Source organism: Toxorhynchites rutilus, chromosome 2 (genome assembly GCF_029784135.1).
Source record: "Toxorhynchites rutilus septentrionalis strain SRP chromosome 2, ASM2978413v1, whole genome shotgun sequence".
NCBI lineage: Eukaryota > Metazoa > Arthropoda > Insecta > Diptera > Culicidae > Toxorhynchites > Toxorhynchites rutilus.
Window position 1 is genome coordinate 246,630,026 of NC_073745.1, and position 21,824 is coordinate 246,651,849.

At 38.5% G+C, this 21,824-nt stretch overlaps 1 protein-coding gene across 6 annotated transcripts in view; it reads left to right on the plus strand.

Moving 5' to 3' along the window:
- Positions 1 to 3,927: 3,927 nt before the first annotated feature.
- LOC129764743 (putative uncharacterized protein DDB_G0281733) overlaps positions 3,928 to 21,824 on the plus strand; it is a 331,282-nt gene continuing 313,385 nt past the window's right edge. For 4 of the 6 annotated variants that reach the window (XR_008741209.1, XR_008741210.1, XR_008741211.1 and 1 more), the window contains exon 1: positions 3,928 to 5,349. The gene's annotated coding sequence lies outside the window, so the exon portion shown is untranslated. The remainder of the gene's footprint in view (positions 5,350 to 21,824) is intronic. The other 2 variants (XM_055764191.1, XM_055764192.1) reach the window with 2 other exon arrangements.

Consider the following 21,824-nt stretch of genomic DNA (forward strand, 5'->3'; position numbering starts at 1 on the left):
GAATGATTATTTGAGTTACGAGAATAGTGTCAATCCATCTAAAAGTGCGATGGAAATGTTTATATACAGCCATTCCATGTCAAACCGATATAGTGGATCTCAGATTTTCGTGAAAAGTGGTTGTTGTTTTGAATTATATAGACTTTGAGCTGTATGACAGCCATTCGTCTCTTTATTCCCCTTTACACACCGGAGCAACCACTCAAAGTTACACAATACTTGTAGGTAATCATTTCAGGTGGGCGCAGACACCTCTTTTAGATTACCCTGGTACGTGATACCAGGGTGTAAGCGTTCAAGTTTTTGATTGCAGTATCAAATGTACTGAATCACGTTAGCCTCTTTAAGGAAATCCAGAGTGTCTCTTTCTTTCCGTGTGTCGTTCTGCAAAACGACATCTAGGCCACCGGTTAAGCCGTACCTCCTACGAAGGGTGAAAAGTGGTAGTTTTGTTCTTCATCGCAAAACATTAGACCCGTATTTTTTTTTTTCATTTTATCATCATTCCCATTTTAGGGTTGCCCAAAAAAATAATTTTTTTCCCATTTTTCCCAAAAAATACTTTTTTTTAAATTCATGACTTTTGAACTACTGTACTGATTCGGATGATCTACATATCAAATTAAAAAGGTGACCATTTCTAATTTAGGGTGATCCGGAAGATCATTTTTTTTCTCATTTTTTCCAAAAATAACCTTTATTAAAAACTCATAGCTTTTAAACTACTGCACCGATTCAGATGATCGACATATCAAATTAAAGCCAACTAGCTAGTCTATTTCCTAAAAATATTGGATTTTGGTCTTGTAATTATTGATTGGATTTTTTTGTAGTTTACTTTGTCTCGGGATCATTTTTTTAGTTTTTCTTGATAGCTAAGATTTTTTTAAGATAACATATCCAAAATTCAGAGATGCGTTATTTTGTGTTATTAAGTTATGGTTTTTCAAAATTAACCAATGGCCCGAAAAATAAATGACTTTTTTCAATTTTATTTACTTTAAACCGGGCCGATTCACTCGAATTTAAAGCCACATGAAGTACCACATTTGCATAAAAATTGGATTCTAGTCGCATAGATGTTGTCCAGTCGCATAGGAATATTGAACGAAAACTGAAAACATGTTAACTTTGCAAAATCACTTGAAGACGAAAAAAACACCTCTCTGATATTCAGATATGTTATGTAAAAAAAACCTCAGCGTTCAAGAAAAAAAAAATGAAAAATATGATGACCTTAGCTTCGAAACCATGTAAGCTATGAAAAACAATTACAAACAATAATTACGGAAACAAAATTTGTTTTTTTTTCAAGTGTAATTTGATATATCGATCATCTAAATCGGTCCAGCAGATCAACAGTTATGAAGTATTGAAAAAGGACATTTTTGGAAAAAGGGGGAAATGTTGATTTTTCGGACCACCATAAAATGGAAATGGTCACCCTGATGAAAAAAAATAAAAAAATACGGGTGTAATATTTTACGTTGAGGAATGAAACTACCAATTTTCATGAAAATCTGACTATCACTATATCGGTTTGGCATGGAATTAAATTTTGTGCTTGACCCATTATCACTCCTACTTAGTAAATAAGAGATTATTTCGAAAATATTGAAATTCGAATGGAAAAAAAAATTCATGTTCAATATCAGTAATTACTCATCTGGTAAGACTTTAAAGAATAATATATATATAATTCTAATTTATGAGATTTTTTCTGAGGTGTTATGTGATGGATATTCACACATCAAACTTTGATGAATTATTAAATAATAACTATTTGTACTACAATTAAGTATTATGCATTGTAAGTTGTAGAAATATGTATCCTAATCAACGGCTTACAGCTTTCAAAAATATTCGCAATATTTGTCAAATATTACTAATAGTAACTTTCTCCATTTTTGACCCATTTTCACTCCCATCGACGGTATGTTTAAATATTAAATCAATATACTCGTTTATATTTGGAATTTTCAACGTATATAAATCTACTGCAGATAATCGAAACTAGCTGTATGGAACAACCTCTATTCCAGCCCCCTCCACTAAGCTACGTTCAGTTTTGTTCAAATAATTATATTTATAAAGTGTATTAACAAATTACTCAAAATTTCTGATGAAAAAATCAAAACTGAAAATACTCCGGATAATCGAGTCCGACCTGTAATATGAATATTCATACGCCGAAAAAGGCGACATGGGTATCGATAAGATAGGAATACTCTTACGCCTAAATGGCTATTGTGTAATAGATAAAAATGTGTATCGATGAGAGAGGAATGGAGCAGCTGTGTAATATACAACAAAATTATCGTAAAAATGTACACGAATGAATTCGGCTCTGTTCCAGCTGAATAGCTAAATGAGCCTAATAAAATAAACAGATGGGATAAAAAACTGACTGCTTTTGGGCATTCTACGTATATACAAAGTTTCAGTCTTTCTAGTGTTAATGAATTAATAGCAATGAAGACGCCGCACGATGGTCCCTCAGAAATTCAAGGTGGCATTAAATAGAAAAATGAATTGAAGTTTAGTGTACGGGGGTTTTACTGAATCTATTTTTGAGTCATTTTGGTTATGAAATCCAAAAGCTGGGTTGGGGGTGGGCGTCGTGTGGAGTGTCTAAATATATGTTTTGAAACTTCCTGGAAACGTTTTCAATATTCTCTTACCCAAAACTCAAAAGGGGTGCAGGGGGATGGGATAAAATTAAAAAAAATCGAAAAACACGTGTGGGGTATCAAAATATTTTTGGCATTTTTTCGCAAAGTGGTCGAAAGTGGCCAGAAGTCATAGAGGAAAAGTGTAGAGGGAACCCGAAGGAAGACATTTTTTTATAAAAAACTTTGGAGGTATTTGAAGAATTTTTTGTAGGTCTACTTTTGTATAAATTCAATATAGAAAATGTACTGACTTTCAAACACTCATTTCACAGCTTCAAAATTTTTTAAACTAAGGAAGGAATGTAAATTTGAAATCAGCATAAAATTCTCTATCCAGAAAACCATCATATTATGTTTTAACGTATTTTGTAGCACTTGTGCAGAATTTGAAAAACATGCGTGTTTACCGCTACACTGGTTCACTGCATCAAACATTACGTTGCCACGTTGTTATCGCAACGAAAATTGTCACGGACATTGTTGCCATATGTGATACTAGATGCCTTGAAGGTTATAGAACAAAACTAGACTATTCATTCGGTCAGGCATTGTTTTTCAATTTTCTATTCAGTGCCACCTATTTCTGAGGGACCACTGTGTCGCCTCTCGATTTTTTATGAGATTTGTGAAAATTATTGTTATCTCTGAAGACATTAAAACTATATAGAAAGCTTTGATGCGCATTTAATAAGTGGACTCTTCAAATTGGCCTTGCTATTCTCTTGAGACTAGTTAATAGGCTACTATTGTTGGAACTAATTGAAGACAGCAAGCAGGTCGATTATTGCGTGGCGAAACACGAGAAGTCTCTCCTTTTTGGAGCACCGTGGGAAAATTGTCTGAAGGCGTTGTTCGCTGAAATCATTTTTGTTCCCTTCTAGCAAAGCGAAGCTGAGACGTAAGCCAATAAGTAAATATCTAAATATCGACAAATAAACTTTACTTATTAGCAATATTATGAAAAAGTAGTTGAAATGTCGGGAAATTCAGCGAAAGCGACGTTACCCACCACAACATACTGAACTGAACTTTCTTCTATGCAACATGCATATTGCACCGCCGTCCCAATTATGTATTCGATTCGCTCCCCCAAATCGAGAGCCGTAGAACAAAAGCGGCTGCTGTCTGCGAGAATCGGAGAGAGTGAAAGTGTGTCAGAAACACCGAGAGCGCGCGAGAAAAATATGCTCCAGCGAGTTATCAAGGATGCTAGGATCACTGGAGCCTTCGCATTTTGATCTCGTGCGGTGGCTGGTCGCGTGGGGCTGACGGCGAGTGCGGAAGAAGATAGAAAATCATTGCGTCGAAGAGCATTATAAGGCAAAGCGTGCCGTCGTTGTGTCGTTAGTTATTTGACGTTTTTAAGGTCGTAAGGATCTGCCGTGCTCGTTGTCCACCATAGCTTTTGGTGTGTGTCAGCGATTCGACCATTGGAGGATTGCTCTCCTACGGTTCCGAGTGAGGCTGAAATTATTGCAGCGTTGGTGTTGTTGTTTTGGTGCTCACCTGCCTCCTCAGTGTGGCGCGTGTGGTGTTATATCCTGGTGGCAAAACGGAATCGTAAATCCGGTTTTATCTTCCGAGCAGGGTATGGTTTTGTGATGCTCTGGGTTTTCCCCGAGTGAAGGTGGCAGCTGCAATAAGACGAGAGGGAGGGACGCTTTTAGCATCTTTAAGCTCCCATCCACGCGGTTCGAGGGGAATTGTTCGAACGTAGAAGGGTGTCAATATCAATAAAATACTTTGCATATTACATAAATTTCACATTTCGGTAGATAATCTAGATTTCTAGTCGTGCCCTTCGATTGTCGAGGTGTGGTGTACTATTTTAGAGTAGAATTCAGTGCAGATAATAAACGATATTACATTGAGTTAAATTGTGAACATCAATTGGTAGCATTCGGATTCGCTTCAATTACGAAGTTCGGTATAGTGTTACGTGAGTCCCGTTTTCAGTGCCGTACTCGGAAGCGATGTCAATGTGAAATACGCCACAACGCACCACGTGGCTTTTCCGAGTCGAATAAAGGGCTCCGAAAACAGCGCTCGTAAGAATAAACACTCTGACGGAATCAATCAATTATCGCTTCGCTAGTTGCGTTAACAGCGTGGTCCTTTCTCAGCGTATAGTCCGCTCGGAAAACCCAGGAGTAAAAAAACATATTATCTCCATCTAACAATAGCACAACACACAAAACCCCATGTCGGAGTGAAATCCGAGGAAAATAAACGAAACCCAGCGACGATAGGAAGCAGAAGTAGAAGAAAAATCAGCAGCAGCAGGAGGGTGGATAAGGTAAAACGGTATACAGCTAGTTTTGCGGGAAACTCGTGGGAAACCAAGCTGCTCGATGAAAAGTGAAAAGTGGTGAAGCCTGGAAAGAATCGAGTGAAAAGTGGATCCCGTAAGAGCATTTTCGATAGCTGGCCCCCATCCGCAACTGGCTTTTCCATGCCTTATCCGGTGGTACGACCGGGAAGTGTTTGAAAGTGTATGGATGTTTGTCATCTCCTGCTGTTTTGCTACTCCTGGGCATTTCCATCGCTCCGGGTCCAGGTGCGGCTGTTGCTGTCCTACCGTGAAAACGAAGCACCGAGGAGGCTTCGTTCGCTCGTTTCTCTTTGTGAAAGTGTTATCAGGAAAAAATCGTCAAAACGTGGGGCGAAATCAAGACAGGTAAGTATCTGCTGCTACGTGTTTCGTCGTATAATACATTTATTCAAGTTGATTGGCGATATCTGTTGTTGATAGGATTATCGGCAAACGAAAATAAAGTATTTGTCCGCCTATGTGTTCCGTTCCCAGATATTCCATACATATTATATATCTATCAACCTATACATTTTGAGAGCCACATGTGTATTTTTTGCTGACAAAGGAGTATTTCACCTTATCCATCTACCCCTTAGTGGGCGTAAACATGGGGCTTTGAAGACTCGTCCCAAGCACAAATGATGTCTGCAAGTCATAGACGCTATATTCATACCAGTAAAAACAATACTTATTCGGTAGAATTTAATTATGTTTTTGTTTTGCTTCGTGTGTTTTGTTTCTGCAAATTGGCGAGTTTGAGAGCGTGGTCGTAGTCTTTTTTTTTAATCGCCGGCACTTGCACAATGACAAAGGATCCCTACTCCCAGGCCCCATTCAGTATGTTCTTCACTTTTTGGTGGCTCAGGTTAGTTACGGAACCAGCTACGGGGAGTACAGTTTATCGTTCGCTTAAGGATATTTTCGGTAAACATGAAGAAATTGATCTCGACGACATAAGAATCTGCGCAAAGAATATTGAAATGACTGAATCGGATAAATTTTTGGTATAGATTGAAGTCAAGCATGATCAGAATTGGCCACAATAATACAAATGGATCGATAACCTGTAGCAAAACGTTGACATGCAATGGTTTTGCTCGCAAATATTGAGCAGTTGTAAAGCTTCTTGAATCGGTTCATATTAAGTTTTTAGTATCTTGTATTGACTTTTACGTTAGGTTCTGAGCAATCCCATGCAAAATAGCCGAAATTTTGACCCGACTCTCTCCGATTTTTTTTGAAACTTTGTACATACTTAAAATGGAAGCTACCCAAAACAACAATTTTAATAATCATATGACTCCAGCAATCGGTTGTCGAACTACGGCCGGCTACAATTAAAGGCTGTTTCACACGATAGCGTTCACATAGCTACTGATATTACACTTCATTATAAAATGAAGTTGGAAAGTGTTTTCTAAGAGTAAGTTTTCTTCTCGGTCTGGGCCGTGTATGGGGTAAAGTATGCGAAAAGTTTAATACGTGCTTATTTGCAATGTGTCTCTGGTTTCGCTCGCTCATATTGATCTTATATTGCAATACCATATATAATGGGTATTTCAATAGGGACGCTACAAAAGTAGACTGATAGACAGCAAACGACGCGATATTTTTCCCGCTCTGTTGACATTTCTCTTTAGTGAGGTTTTCCATTTCATAATGGAAAGATATACGATCCAACAACAAATCGAGATTATTAAAATTTACTACCGAAATTCGGAGTCAATGGCCTCAACTCTTAGAGCGCTACATCCGATTAATGGTCGTCGAGATCGTCCTGCTAGATCAACAATTGAGCGTTTAGTGGTAAAAAAATTTGAATCCACAGGCACAGTCCAAAATGTTCCCTTGCCAGTGAGACAAAGAAGTGCCCGTAGTGTCGAGAATATTGCTACCGCTAGCGCATCAATTGAGGAAGACCCAAATCAGCCTCTCACACGTTGTCCTCAAGCGTTGGGCATCTCTGTGACGTCGTTGTGGTGAATTTTGCGAAAAAATCTTGGCCTACATCCTTACAATAAGCAAATTTTGCGATATTGGTCAGGCAGAAATCCACACGTACTCCATGAGTCACCATTGCATCTTGAAAAAATACGGTTTAGTGCGGTTTATGGTCCGGCGGCGTCATTGAGCCGTACTTCTTCCGTGATGGTCAAGACTGGCACGTTACTGTGAATGGAAATCGCTACCGCACAATGATAACCGAATATTTTTGGCCCGAATTGGATGATATGGACTTGGACAATATGTGGTTGTAATAGGACGGCGTTACAACGGCCGTCTTATATGGATCCCGACGGCAACCATGGTGAGCTAACTGTCCTACGGATCACAGACGTGGACGATGAAGGTGAAGATCAAGTGCTCCCAATCGCGCCATTTCTTTTCCGTAGGTTCATAGAAGGCTGTGCGGTGGAAATCGAGGGCTCGTTCCCAGAAGGTGGCAGTTCTACGCACGCGCTGAAAGTTCGTAATTAAAAGCAAGTGGAGAGTCTATTGGCACTGACTCGCCTGGCGGATGAAACACGGTTCCGTCACCAGTACCTCAACAGTACTAATTGCGTGGTGAGTTGTGGCCAAACCGTCTACATGTCGGAGCAAGACATTGTAGAATGTCTCCAAGATCAAAAGGTATCGGCGCTTGACGTATCAAGCGACAAACAGGTCTGAATGCTTTTGAAAACACATCTACAATCTTTCTCACCGTGGATGGTACATACACTCCGGAGTTCGTGAATTTCGGATATCTGCGTGTGAAAACGAGACCCTATTACCGGTAGCCCAGACAGTGCTTCAAATACCGGGCTCTGAAATCCATCGTAGCAGAATTCAACTCCTCAAGACACCAGGCTGGACATCTCATCAGATGCCGACAGCGATGCGGACGTACAGAACTCTTTCCTACGGGAAACACCCTCACCGCCTACGCCACGTCCTGCATCTGCCATGCCATAGACAAAACGGAAAATAAATTCTCCACCTAGCGAAACACCTAAGGACACCCGACGTAAAGAGTGGTCAGCAGACAATCAGCCTGCCTGACAGTCAACTAGCCCTCGGACATCCAACCCCGGCCCACGAATGCGAGAACAACAAAATGATGTGCGTGCAGGGAACCGCATTTCCGCGATAACCCCTTTTTTCAACCCGGATATCACAGTTCCTTCCCCCCCAGAATCACAATTTTCATTATCATATTAGGCTGTCAAAAAAGTCCTGCGGTATTTTTTTTGAATTTTCATTTGTTCATAAAATTAGTTACAATCATCTGTTTTAAGTCAAATATGCGCCGTTTTGTTCGATGACTTGTTTCCAACGAGATGCCAACTTCATAATACCCCTGTTATAGAAGCTCGCTTCCTTATTGGCAAAAAACTCGGATAGCCAATTTTCACAGGACTCTTTTGTGGCTAACTTCTGACTACCTAGCTCGTTCGCCATGTACAAAAACAGGTGGTAGTCACTTGGTGCAAGGTCCGGACTATACGGCGGATGCAAAAGAACCTCCCATCCGAGCTCCCGGAGCTTCTGGCGCGTCGCCAAAGAAGTGTGTGGCCTGGCGTTGTCCTGATGGAAGACAATGCGGCCTCTGTTTATCAAAGATGGCCTCTTCTTCATGAGTGCTACCTTCAAGCTGTCCAGTTGTTGGCAGTACAGGTCCGAATTGAGCGTTTGGCCATAGGGAAGCAGCTCATAATAGATCATTCCTTGACAATCCCACCAAACATACAGCAGAACCTTCCTGGCCGTTAATGAGGGCTTGGCCACCGTCTGAGCCGCTTCAGCGGGCTTCGATCATGACCGTTTGCGCTTCACGTTGTCGTAAGTGACCCACTTTTCATCGCCAGTCACCATCCGCTTCAGAAACGGGTCGATTTTGTTGCGATTCAGCAGCGATTCACATGCGTCGATACGGTCAAAGATGTTTTTTTGCGTCAACGTGTGTGGCACCCATACATCGAGCTTCTTTTTGAATCCAAGCTTCTTCAAATGGTTGATAACGGTTTGATGACTTATCCCCAGCTCTTGGCCGATGCTACGGCTGCTACTATGCCGGTCTTTCTCGGCTAATTCAGTGATTTTGTCGCAATTTTCGACGACAGGCCTTCCGGAGCGTGGCGCATCTTCGACGACCTCTACACCAGAACGAAAACGTTGAGACCATCGTTGTGCGGTGAAAATGGAAACTGTATCGGGTCCATAAACTGCACAAGTTTTATTGGCAGCTTGAGATGCAGTTTTGCCTTTGTCATAGTAGTACTGTAAAATATGTCGGATTTTCTCTTTATTTTGCTCCATATTTGCGACACTATAACTCACGAACGACTTAACCAAACAAAACACTGTCATGGACTATATTATAGCGCGCAAAAATATCTTTCCAACAAGCTATAGTGTGACTCGATACAATGAATACAACTAGAACTACGCGCTTTCAACGACACCTCGCGGAAATACCGCAGGACTTTTTTGACAGCCTAATATAACCAATTTAAATTACGACTGATTTTTTAAAAGGCAGTATTGAAAAACATTTGTCTTTCTTCCAAAAAATCGTAACTCAAAATCCAGATGTTGTTGAAAGTTGTTGGAAAATTAGTGAACTTTTTAGAAAAATGAAGATTTAAATGCACTGTTAAAAATATTACACAAAAATTGAATTTCATATTTAAAATCGTGGGTTATTTCGCAATGTTCTGTTGGCGTCCTCTACCTGGGAGATTTTCCATGGTTCTTTCGTATTTTCACTTGATTATGACTTTCTGTACTGTAGAGTGGGTTCTTCTGACAGTAGCTGCTATTTCCCATAATGTCTTTCCTCGACAAGTCTTACTTGTTATCATTGTATGTATAACAATATCTATTGGGTTCTTCTAACTTGCCACTTTGATAAAAACGTTTTCAAACATCAATAAAAACCAATGATCATCACTGCCCAAGCAGTGGTTTGGTGTTGACATCACAAACTGACGAAAAAAAGTATGCTAATTCGAAAAGAGGTTAGTTTGTTTCGATAAATTTGCGGTATATGCTCAATTCTGCAAAGCTTAGAATGGAGGTTTTTTTCAACTTTTAGCAATAAATAATTAGTGAAATTTTTTCGCGAAATCCAATAACGACCAGATCATGGATTCCATTCAATTTACTCCCTTACACGTAACACCTTACCGTCGTGATTGAGCGGGCGAAAACCAGAGGAGTCAAGGACGAAGTCCATCAACGGTATGCGGTTCTGGAGAAGGAAGTTAAACGCTCCTGCAGACGGGACAAGCGAGCGTGACCGGACTCCCTGGTTGACGAAGCGGAGAAGGCCGCTACAACTGGCGATATGCGTCTCCTCTACGATATCTCACGATGCCTGAGTGGAGCTAGGATGAATCCAATGATTCCTGTGAAACACTGGTTTGAGCACTCCGAAAAACTTCTCCAAGTTTCGACGTTCAATCAACCATGAACATCTCGGCAGGATCCGCCAAAGCTTCGGCGCGTCACTTGTGTCAACTCCGAGGCCCCATCGCTGCACGAGATCGAAACAGCCATCAGGTGTATTAAATCCAACAAAGTTCCCAGTGTCGATCGCATATCAGCAGAGATGCTCAAACCTGACCCCATGCTATCCGCACGAATGCTGCATCAACTATTCTCTAGTATCTGGGACACCGCGACATTTCCGGCCGACTGGATGCAGGACGTCTTAGTGAAGGTCCCCAAGAAGGGTGATCTGATTGTCTGCGATAATTGGCGAGGCATTATGTTACTGTGTATTGTTCTGAAAGTTCGGTGCAAAGTTATCCTAGAACTGATACAGAAGAAGAAAGTGGCAACGATTTGTGGTAAGAAAACGTAACGCAACTCTCCGACGGCAGCAGGCAGGATTTCGTGGCGGAAGATCTTGTGTGGACCATATTATGACCATATTATGGCTCCGAATCATCCTGGACCAGGTCAACGAATTCCAAGAGTCCATATATTTGGTTCTCATCGACTACGAGAAAGCTTTTGACCGACTCAATCTCGAAAATCTGTGGGGCGCCTTGAGACGGCGCTCCGATATGCAGAGTTTGCTGAATGGCCTGGAAGTGGGTTGGTCAGACACTACGAAGGAGTGGAAACGAAATATGCAAACAAACGCTGGATTGGAATCCGGCAGGACATCGCAGCAGAAGCAGACCCAGGAGCTCTTGGTGACGCAGCATAAACAAGGAAATCAAGGAAGTCGACGCGAATCTGATCTGATCTGGCCTGGGCCAGATCAAGGCTAAAGCGAGCATCCACCCAGGATGGAGATCTTTTACGTTGGCCCTCTGCATCCCTAGGGGTGCACAGGATTCATGAAAGAAAAATGAACTCATGAATCACGTTCTCCTTGAAATTTTTCCAAGGTATTAAAAATAACACGCCGACTTATTCAGAACTATTGAATAAGGTAAATGATTTTGGTTTGTCCAGTCGAAAATATGATCAAGGTTTGTCCACTTTTTTGAATACTCTAATTCAGCACACCTTTGTTAAATCAGGTATTCGAATGTTTCTAAACATATAAATGAAATTGTCTTTTTCATGATTTACAGTAGTTTTAAAGTATATTTTTACGGAATCACATGTTTTAAAGGATTATAAAATACACCTACTATTGGCGTCAATGCGCCCCTCATTCGAGCTAACTTTTAATCGATCACCAGATGATTATTTGGCACGTATTCAGACCTTTTCTGGATTATAACACTTAAAAATATTGTTAACATCATGCTTGCACACCACTTGTATCAGATTTACATAGCTAAACCAATAAATTAACGCATTTTGATGAAATCAATTCTGATCATGAGTTGTGATTCACTAATGTTGTTTTATCCACATGATTTCTATGGCAACCGCTAGGCGCGCTGCAGTTTGTTTATTATGTCCTTCGCGCATAGCAGTAATAAAGTTTTCCTGTGTTGAGTGTGTTAAGGGTACTTTCAAAATGCCCAAGAAAAGGCAATATTCTGAAGAAAGCCTAACTTATGAATGGATCAATATGATGACAGTAAACTCAAGCAATGATAAATGCAACATCTACTTCAGAATTCGAATGTTTTCATTCAAAAATGGTGATTTCTAAAACCGGACAAACCATGATCATTTTTTGGATAAACCATGATCAGAGGTGATCAAACCATGATCATAATTTCTTTTTGAGGAAACTCGTTAAAAAACATAAAAATTTGAATAATTTTAACGCCTTATGGTAGTATTAGCAACTAGAAACTTGGGGCTTTTCAACAAACCCAAACTCGTATCGATTATATGTGATTTTCATGAAGAAAAATCGATTTGCAGTTACTAGTCGCGTATAAACACCCCAAATCGGACAAACCAAGATCATTCACCCTATTTCCTACAATGGATTGGACTTAAGAATGAAAATAAATAATGGTTAGGAATCCGCGACATCACAGAGTACGATTTGTGACAAATTTGGTGTGGAATATCGACCGAATCGAGGGTTATGTGAGAAATTTCCGTTTGACCGGATAAATAGCTGTTGTTCAGAAAGTTTGGGGACAACGCTCCACTATCCCTAGAGACGATTCTATGATTGTGAGATGCATTAAGGAGAATCTTTCATAATAATCCTTCAAGGTGCATAAACAGTTATGTGTATAGGATTGAACAGTTATGAATCTGATATCCATTGATGAGAGACATCTCCGTCTCTCAGCGACAACGGTAACGCCACAACTATGACAGCGATCACTGAAGACTTCTACGGGCCCCAACGATATACGGTAGTCCCAACCATTTTAAAGAAATAAAAAAAAAATTAAAACTAATTTCTCTCCTGAGCAATTCCAAATGAAATCGTCCTAAAAATGCAGATTTTAAAAACATGTATTTTTGATTCGAATGGAAGTTTGTATTCCGTTTGGGTTGGAGGAAATATGAGTTTTCCACAGCAATTGGGAATTTTTTGACTCAAGTGTATCTTTTGAAAAGGGCGTATCGTTTTTAGTGAAATAAATCTTTGATAGTTTATATCTCAAAAACTATGAGCCGTACCGAAATAGTGTCTTAGAAAGCTATCTCGAGAAGGGCTGCATTTAGAAGGAGAATGATAACGAGCTTTTTTGTTTTTAATCACATCATGATTCAAAATTTCTGGCTAAAAATAATTGTTAACATACAAAAATTCGATGTTTCGAAAATTTATAAAAATTCGATGTTCCACAAAGTTTGTCAAAAATAGTTTTACCATCTTGGATTTTTTTAAATTAAAGTTTTTTTTGGAATTAAAAAAAGAGTACTATTTTTTTCTCAGTGTATATTTTTTCACGTTTTAATATCAATACTCTATAACTCTTTATATGACACTATTTCAGTACGACTAATAGTTTTTGAAATATAAATTATCAAAGATTTCTCTTACTAAAATCGATGCGCCCTTTTCAAAGTTACACTTGAGTCATCAATTCTCAATTGCTGTGGAAAACTCATATTTCCTCCAACCCAAACTGAATAGAAACTTTCATTCGAAAGTTTCAATGTTTTGTCATTTGTCGATTTCATTTGGACTTGCTTTCCTCTCAACTCTATTATAAAAGTTAGTTAAGAAATACAGATACATGGTACAGAAGTAAGCTAAGCTAGGCAGTACGACTTAGTCCGCAAATACAAACTTCACATACTCTTTCATCGTTTTTTATTGTTCTGAAATCCAGTGGTTACGAATTTTCAAAAGTAACAAAGGTTCCGCAACTTTTTTTTCCAATGACAAAGATAAAACATAAAATAAAATAATTTTGAAAAAGTACTTCAGCTAGAGAACATTGAAAAGTTATGTGTCAAAACTACCGCTTGTCAAAAGACGTCCCGCACTACGGTACTGTAAATCATTGGCTTTGGTTTTTGTCTAATTAATCCGAATTCGAAAAATCATTTCAGAGTTTCTAAGTAGAACACATCACCTCCTAGTCTTCTTGTCTTGCATTGGTATCTTGCTTTGGAGTGAAACTAATGGTGTTTGATAGAGCATGTAGCAAATCAGAAACAGCTTCTTTCAAGTGGCTGCTGTGGATTCATGCACCCTCATTTTCGAAACACCACGTAAAAGGAGCCATAATTAATTTTGTTATTTATTTTCCTGACTCGGTTCAAGAATACATTGCAGAATAAATATGGCAAGAAGTTAGTTTCTCTTGACGCAGTCTTCTCTCCCTCTCTAGCGTGCTATCGAGCATATGTGCAATGATTTGCATCGAGTGCTCTGCTCCGATGGTACGATAATTTATTTGCCCTGCTAAATGAATTCATTTTCTTTGCTGGAAGGAACGATTCGTTAAAAATGAGCTCAAATTAATGGAGGAAGTGTTGTTAGGTGGGACGTGAAATGCGGGTTTCCAATGTATTTTGGGGTGAAACTGGAGAAGACTCAGCTCGTAGAGTAGTGTGGTTTGAAATTTTAATGGAACTGAAAAACTATAATAAAACATTCATGGTAATGGCTTGGATGTTTTCCATTCTAATGAGTGAGCGATAATGTGAAGTGATATTTCCGTATTTTCGATAGCTATCCTTAAATTAAGTTATAGAACTGTTTGAATTGTTTGCGTCATTTAAAACAAATGCGTTCAGTAAATGCCTCCAATAGATACTATTTCATTCGCCGTGGAAGAGTTCCGGTATACCGTGAAAAGGATCTTTGATCGAGAAAATCAAGGACAATTATCCGCGAAGATAACCACATGTCGCCCGAGGTCAGCCCTGATTCCGAGGGTTATTGCTGTCATCAAAGGGAGGATTCGGGCGAATCCAGTGCCACACCTCGAACCGCACTCAGAATTGATTGCAGGAACATCTGCCGTTCTGGGCGAAAGATATGTGACCGCCATCCAGTATCGATCTTAATTCTCTGGACTACTCAGTATGGCGCGTCAGGAGGATCAGTGCCTGTTCTAAACGCCACCCGATTACAGCAAGGCTCATACCAACATTGACCCATATCTGGAGAGAAATGGATCCAGACTACATTATTAGGAGCTGCCGTGCGCTCCGGCAGCATATGCAGGCCGTAATTACAGAAAGTGAAAACTCGATCGATGGTCAATATAATTCAAGTCTCTTAAAAAATTCCCCCTCTTGAATAAATAAAAAAAGCGAAACCGATTTTTTGGAGTTTTTTTTTAATTTTAACCATTGATCAATGGTACGAACATTATCCCGCATACGGTAACTCAATCATGAATGTTTACTTTATCAGACTGTTTCTTTCTTTTCTACCTTGCTTTGTATCAACATATGTCAAACGATGTTGTGAACCTCACAATATTCTTTTATCTAAACTTTAAAATCTTAATAATCTAAAAAAAATATTCCTAGCTTTTGCCTCATTTAATTATATTTTCTGATTCATTCATCCGAACTGTGGACTTGTGTGATTTCTACCTACAACAGAAAAATGAAACAAAGTCCTTAAACCTTGAAATCCATTTCTATAACAATTGGAACACATCTCGAAGTATTGCATTACAATATATTGTTGTGCGTTGCGTTCCGTGGGCCGCCAACGCTTGCCTAATGATTGAGATCCATCCATATGGTTCATTGGGATGGGGTTCACACTCAATCATATCTCGCTCCCTTGCTTCGGGACAATGAGACTAATGAATGCTAGTACATAAATGAACTAAATTTGGACCACTGTAAGCTCAATTTGCATAGCATTCGCTTTCCTTGTTCTTAATGTACATCGCTTTAGGAATAAAAAGCACTGTGTTGGGAATTTAGGCAAACAATGTTAAAACAACGGCCCATTGTTGGCCGAATTTCTCGCTGTCTTTCGGGGTAACTAAACTGCTCTCGAATCAAATTAAAATTAAAATCGCATTTCTCACTGCTTTCGTGGAAGTCGACAGGTTGTTCGTGCAAATATTTGTTGTGTGGAAACTGACGACGGTCCATGGTGGGTTCGCCCTGAATAAAAATTGCATGAAATTTCAAAGAACGCTACAATGAATGAAATGAAATTCTAAAACACCGACACGAAACGTAATCCAACGAGGATTGAACACGAAGTGAGTTGATCGCCAAACGTTTTGTGATCGTTTGGAACAAGATAGGCGGAGATCATGATCCTGCAGCGGTTATAACCAACAGTTACGTTCCGGTCGGAATTATTTTAAAAGAAAAACGAGTCCGTAATTCCATTGGCCGATCGTTGATTATGTCGAACGTGTCGAACGAAGAAGAGAGAACTATGGTTTTCGTAAAAAAATATGCAAAATTGTTTGATTGTCAGGCATTGTTTGTTCACTCCATCAGTGTCTACAACCGAATGATGATGACAGAAGGATGGTGATTAGTCACGATAGAAGATGTCGAAGTGGAATGAGATAAGATGAAAGTCGCCCTCTGTGGCACTGGACGAGATGGTTCCTGTGTAATGTATGGATGAAGTAAAGAGAACTCACCAATGTATTATATTATAAGATAATTATCATTATCGAACACAATTATCAATTTTTCTCACTTGGAATAAACCTGTTACTTTATTATAGAGAAAACAGATTTGAAATAAAATAAATAAATTTCTAAATTTCTTCTATAACTTTTACTTTTTGAATGTTTGTTCAACACATTGTAGCACGGTTCTGATATCGATATTGAGAAGCCCCTCGTTTCTTAAATTTGAAGTTCAGATTCAACACAAACTCGCCTGTGTGGATTTGGGATTCGACAAATTTTCCAAATCTAAGTTTTACTTGCTAGAATTAATCGTATCACTTACCTTACTTGCAAAACAAACATGCCTCCGACTTGCATATATTTGCAATGCCGCAGACGTCCTCCTAATCTGTGGTGGGATCAAGATTGTACAGATCTTTATGAAGAAAAATCGAATGCGTTCAAGGATTGGCGTAAATCGGGCTCCTGCGAACGTTACGACAATTACATTTATCATTTTTGTGAATAGGCTTCCCCGAGAGTTTTCTTTGAGCACTCTTTGGAGAGTTGCCAGACAAATGAGAAATTCATCTCATTCAAATAAACAAGTTGAATATTCTGAAAGATGGATCTATGACTTTGCCAAGAAGATATGCCCAGATTCAGCCCCCGCTCCTCCTCCCTTCTTGGAGACATCTGATGATATTGCGCCTCCGTTCAGTATGGCATTTCTGTCATGTAACAATTCGGCTCCGGGGTCAGATAGGATTAAATTCAACTTATTGAAAAACCTTCCTGATAATGCGAAGAAACATTTGTTAAAATTGTTCAATGTTTTTTTTTTTTGAGCAGAACGTTGTTCCGCATGATTGGCGACGGATCAAAGTTATAGCTATCCTGAAACCTGGTAAACCTGCGTCTGATTATAATTCTTATAGACCAATAGCAATGCTCTCTTGCATTCGCAAATTATTAGAGAAAATGATTCTATGTCGCTTAGATAGCTGGATAGAATCCAAAAACCTTCTCTCACCTTCGCAGTTCGGGTTTCGTAGAGGCAAAGGAACTAATGATTGTCTTGTTCTGCTTTCATCAGAGGTTGACATCGCCTCGTGTGAAAAGCAACAAATGGCATCAGTGTTCCTAGATATCAAGGGTGCATTTGATTCAGTTTCCATTGAGGTTCTTTTTGAAAAACTTCATCTAAATGGGTTTTCTCCAAAATTGAATAGTTTTCTGTTTAACCGAATGCGTGAAAAACATATGAGTTTTTCCCATGGTTCTTCGCCAGTTTTGCGAATTAGCTACATGGGTCTCAAGGCTCATGTCTTAGTCCAATCCTTTACAATTTTTATGTAAATTACATTGATGTTTGTTTATCAGGAAACTGTACTTTGAGACAATATGCAGATGATTGTGTAGCGTCGGTAATAGGCAAAGACAGTATTGATCTGTATAATCCCTTGCAAATTTCTCTTGATAATTTGGTTGATTGGGCTTGTAAATTGGGTATTGAGTTTTCTGCTGAAAAGTCAGAGATGGTCATGTTTTCAAGAAAACACCATCCTGCTCAACTGCAACTTAAACTTTTGGGCAGAACAATTAAGCACTCGTTGTCATTCAAGTATTTAGGAGTTGTGTTTGACTCCAGAGGCACATGGGGTAAACAAATAGGCTACTTGAAACAAAAATGTCAGAAACGAATAAATTTTGTCCGATCCATAACAGGGACTTGGTGGGGGGACCATCCTGACGATTTGATTAGGTTGTATAAAACAACCGTTCTATCTGTTATGGAGTATGGAAGATTTTGCTTCAGGTCCGCTGCCCGTACTCATATTCTGCAATTGGAGAGAATTCAATATCGCTGTTTGCGTATTGCTCTAGGATGTATGCAGTCAACACATACAATGAGCCTAGAAATGTTAGCTGGTATCCTTCCTCTTTCTGTGCGCTTTTTTGATTTATCATTCCGTTTTTTGATACGTTGTGAAACACTCAATCCGATTGTAATGGCAAACTTTGAAAAAATGCTAACCTTAGGCACTCAATCTAAGCAAATGTTTCTATATCATGAATTTCTGAACCTGGAAAGCTCATTTGCTTTATGTGGTTTCCAGTCCATTCCTTCAATTTTGTTCAAACCTTCTATTAATTTTGACTTGTCAATGAAAGTTTATGTGAGTGGTATTTCAGGTGATCTCCGCCAAATAGTTATGCCTGCAATATTCTTGTCAAGATATAAACATATTGACTCAACCAAAACTTTTTTACTGATGGATCCAGTCTTAATGGTTTCACAGGCTTTGGGGTATTTAATATTAACTTCTCCACATTCCGTAAGCTTAGTTTACCCTGTTCGGTGTTGGCTGCGATATACACTGCTTTATAACATATTCAATCCTTGTCACCCGAACATTTTTAGAGGAACTTCGTTCGGTAAGGTCGAGATATTCTTCGTATTTCTTGTCTGGAATCCAACAGTTTTTAAGTGTTTTGATGAGTAGATCATTTAATATCACTTTTGTATGGATTCCTTCTCATTATTCGATGCCAGGAAATGAAAAAGCTGATTTTCTTGCTAAGAAGGGCGCTATGGAAGGAGACTTATTTCATAGGCCCATTACTTCTGATGAATATCTCCATATACCTCGTAAACGTGCACTTGAATCTTGGCTGACAAGTTGGAATGGCAGTGATAAAGGTCGGTGGCTGTATTCTATCATTCCTAAAGTTTCCCTCAAATCATGGTTCAAAGGATATAATTATTCTCGTGATTTCATACGGGTAGTGTGCAGACTCATGTCTTATCAGTATTCCTCGAATGCACATCTTTATCGAGAAAATATTAGTGATAGTAACTTATGTATTTGTGGTATAGGTTATCACGATATTGATCACATTGTGTGGTTTAAGATAACCTGTTATTTTGAAATTCAGAGCAATGAATTTCAAAATAACAGGTTATCTTGAATAGAAAATTTTCGCGAAAAGGGAATGACACCCAATATTTCGATCCGCGACTTTCTGGCTACACGTAATATCGATGCTATTTTGTTGATATATCATTTCCTCAAGTTCATACACTTTCAAGTATGAGTATGTGTGTATTTTTCTGTTATTTTTAATTATCGTTTACATCTCCAACTTTTTTGTTTTTTGTTATTAATAATTTTATTATTTACCAATAATCTATGGTTTTAACGTTTTCATTTTTCTCCAACTATTTCCCTCAGAACTTAAAAATATTCAGATGCACGCAATCGCACGCAATCTTCAAGGAGGTGGTTATCTCTATCAAAAAATCCACAAGAAGAAGCCTCAAAAATAATTTTATTATGATTTGTTATATAATTATTTATATTGTGCCATTTCTTGAAAAAACTATAGGGTTTTTATGCCTTTTTGAGAAAGAACATTTGCATAGTTCTACGCACAGAGGCTTTTCCCTATTCATAAACACGGCTCATTGATGCTTAACGTTGCTGACCCAGTTGAAAATAAATGAATTTATAAAAAGAACGAACTGATTGAGCGTGAACTGTTTGTGAACGAACTAATCGAGAGTGAACTGTTTGGGAACGAATTGATTCCGAACGTACTGTTGTGAGCGCACTTTTTGCGAACGAATGAGTGCAACTGAACTGAATAGATGTGGAAAGCAGTGTTACCACACGTACAAATTTATCTGGAAAGGTACAAATTTTTTCGATTTTTTTGGTAAAGATTACAGATTTCTGTACCAAAGGACAGATATGTACAGATTTTCTGGTGTGATAAATTAATAACACGTTAAGTTGGTAAAACAGATAAGGCAGAGGTATGATTTCAACGATTCAATCCTCAAGGCTGCTGCAATGTTGCATCCCAAATTCTAGCAAGCACCAGAAAAGGATTGGAAGCGTTTTCAGGTGTTTATGGTGGGGAATGGATACCGTGCCTAAAAATGACATTGCTCCGTAAATAAATCTCCACTGGATAAAAATCGGTTGCCGAAAACAAAATTACAGTTCACATTTTAATATTCTTACTATGCCCCACTCCTCGGCAACTCTCGAATGATATGTTTCCGATTCTATTAACAACAAAACTGAACATCTAAATGGACAAAGCAACGATACGATGAACACAATTTTGAATTTTAAACATTTGATCAAAATATAAGGCAGCTCCAAATTTTTATTAACTAATGCAGTCAAAGTTAGACTTCTGCCCTAAAAAAATCAATGACATAACCTCTATTGCTTATTTGGATTATTTTGTGCCCCAGACCCTCAGATTGAATTGTTTGTTTCAGGCTGAAAAACCAAAATTCACGATACTACATGAAGAGATGAAAGTTTTTTATCTAACTATTCTCTCTAATATCTGCGAGAAATCTTGTTTCAAGAAGTGACTATTAGGTCAATAAATGGCGAAGCCACGTAATTTTAAAGAATTGTGGAGCAGTTTTTTCGTAGAGCTAATCAAGAGTCGAATTTAATGATCCGGCGCTCAAACATTTGCAGAATTGGTGAACAAAAAATTGATGCCTAAAATAATGAATGCTTTGCCTTGCGATGCCTTGTTTCTAACCTACGAAGATGGCTGCCAACTCCTTCATTTGCCAAAGCTCAAAAAAAGAAGAATGATTCTACAATGACTCTTAATTTTTGACATCGTTTTCAATAATATTGAATGTGGCGAGCTACTTGCTAAAATTAATTTTCACGCACCGAAAAACCCGACATGTTGAGCTTCTCCGACTACAACTCATCGGTCTCAATATGGACAGAACAACCCATTGGATATATGTTGCCGTTTATTCAACGAAGTTAATGACCAATTCGACTTTAACATTTCCAAAAATGTGTTTAGACTAAGAATAAGTTCATAAGTGTCTGTGCGTCGTTTTCATCGAAGACTAAATAAACAAAGATATCATTCCTCACTCCTCGGCAAACGTTTTTTTCTGAACATAATCAAAACAAGATTACAAGATCGTGGCGGCAGATCGAAATTTTTTTTGAATGATAGTATGCAATCTAAATTTAGAAAGATTATGTATAAGCATCATCAAACGCACGAATGATTCGTAGCGTATAAATGTTAATGAAAATGTAAATATAAAATTAGTAAGTAAATGTTATCTTATATATAAAAATCAAGTGTCACGATGTTCGTGGTCGAACTCCTCCGAAACGGCCCGAACGATTTTCAAGAAATTATGCACAAAAAACTTGGTACGCATGAGAATATGACGTAAACTATATATGATACCGCTAGGCTACCAATTACCATATGTTTAATACCGGTTAGGGTGCCCCATGCAAAAAAATCTAAATAATTTTGATTTCTATTTTTTCTCAAATTTGGCATAAAACTAAATATAACCTCAATGGTCATCCCCCATCTCCTATTTTTAATCGCGATTT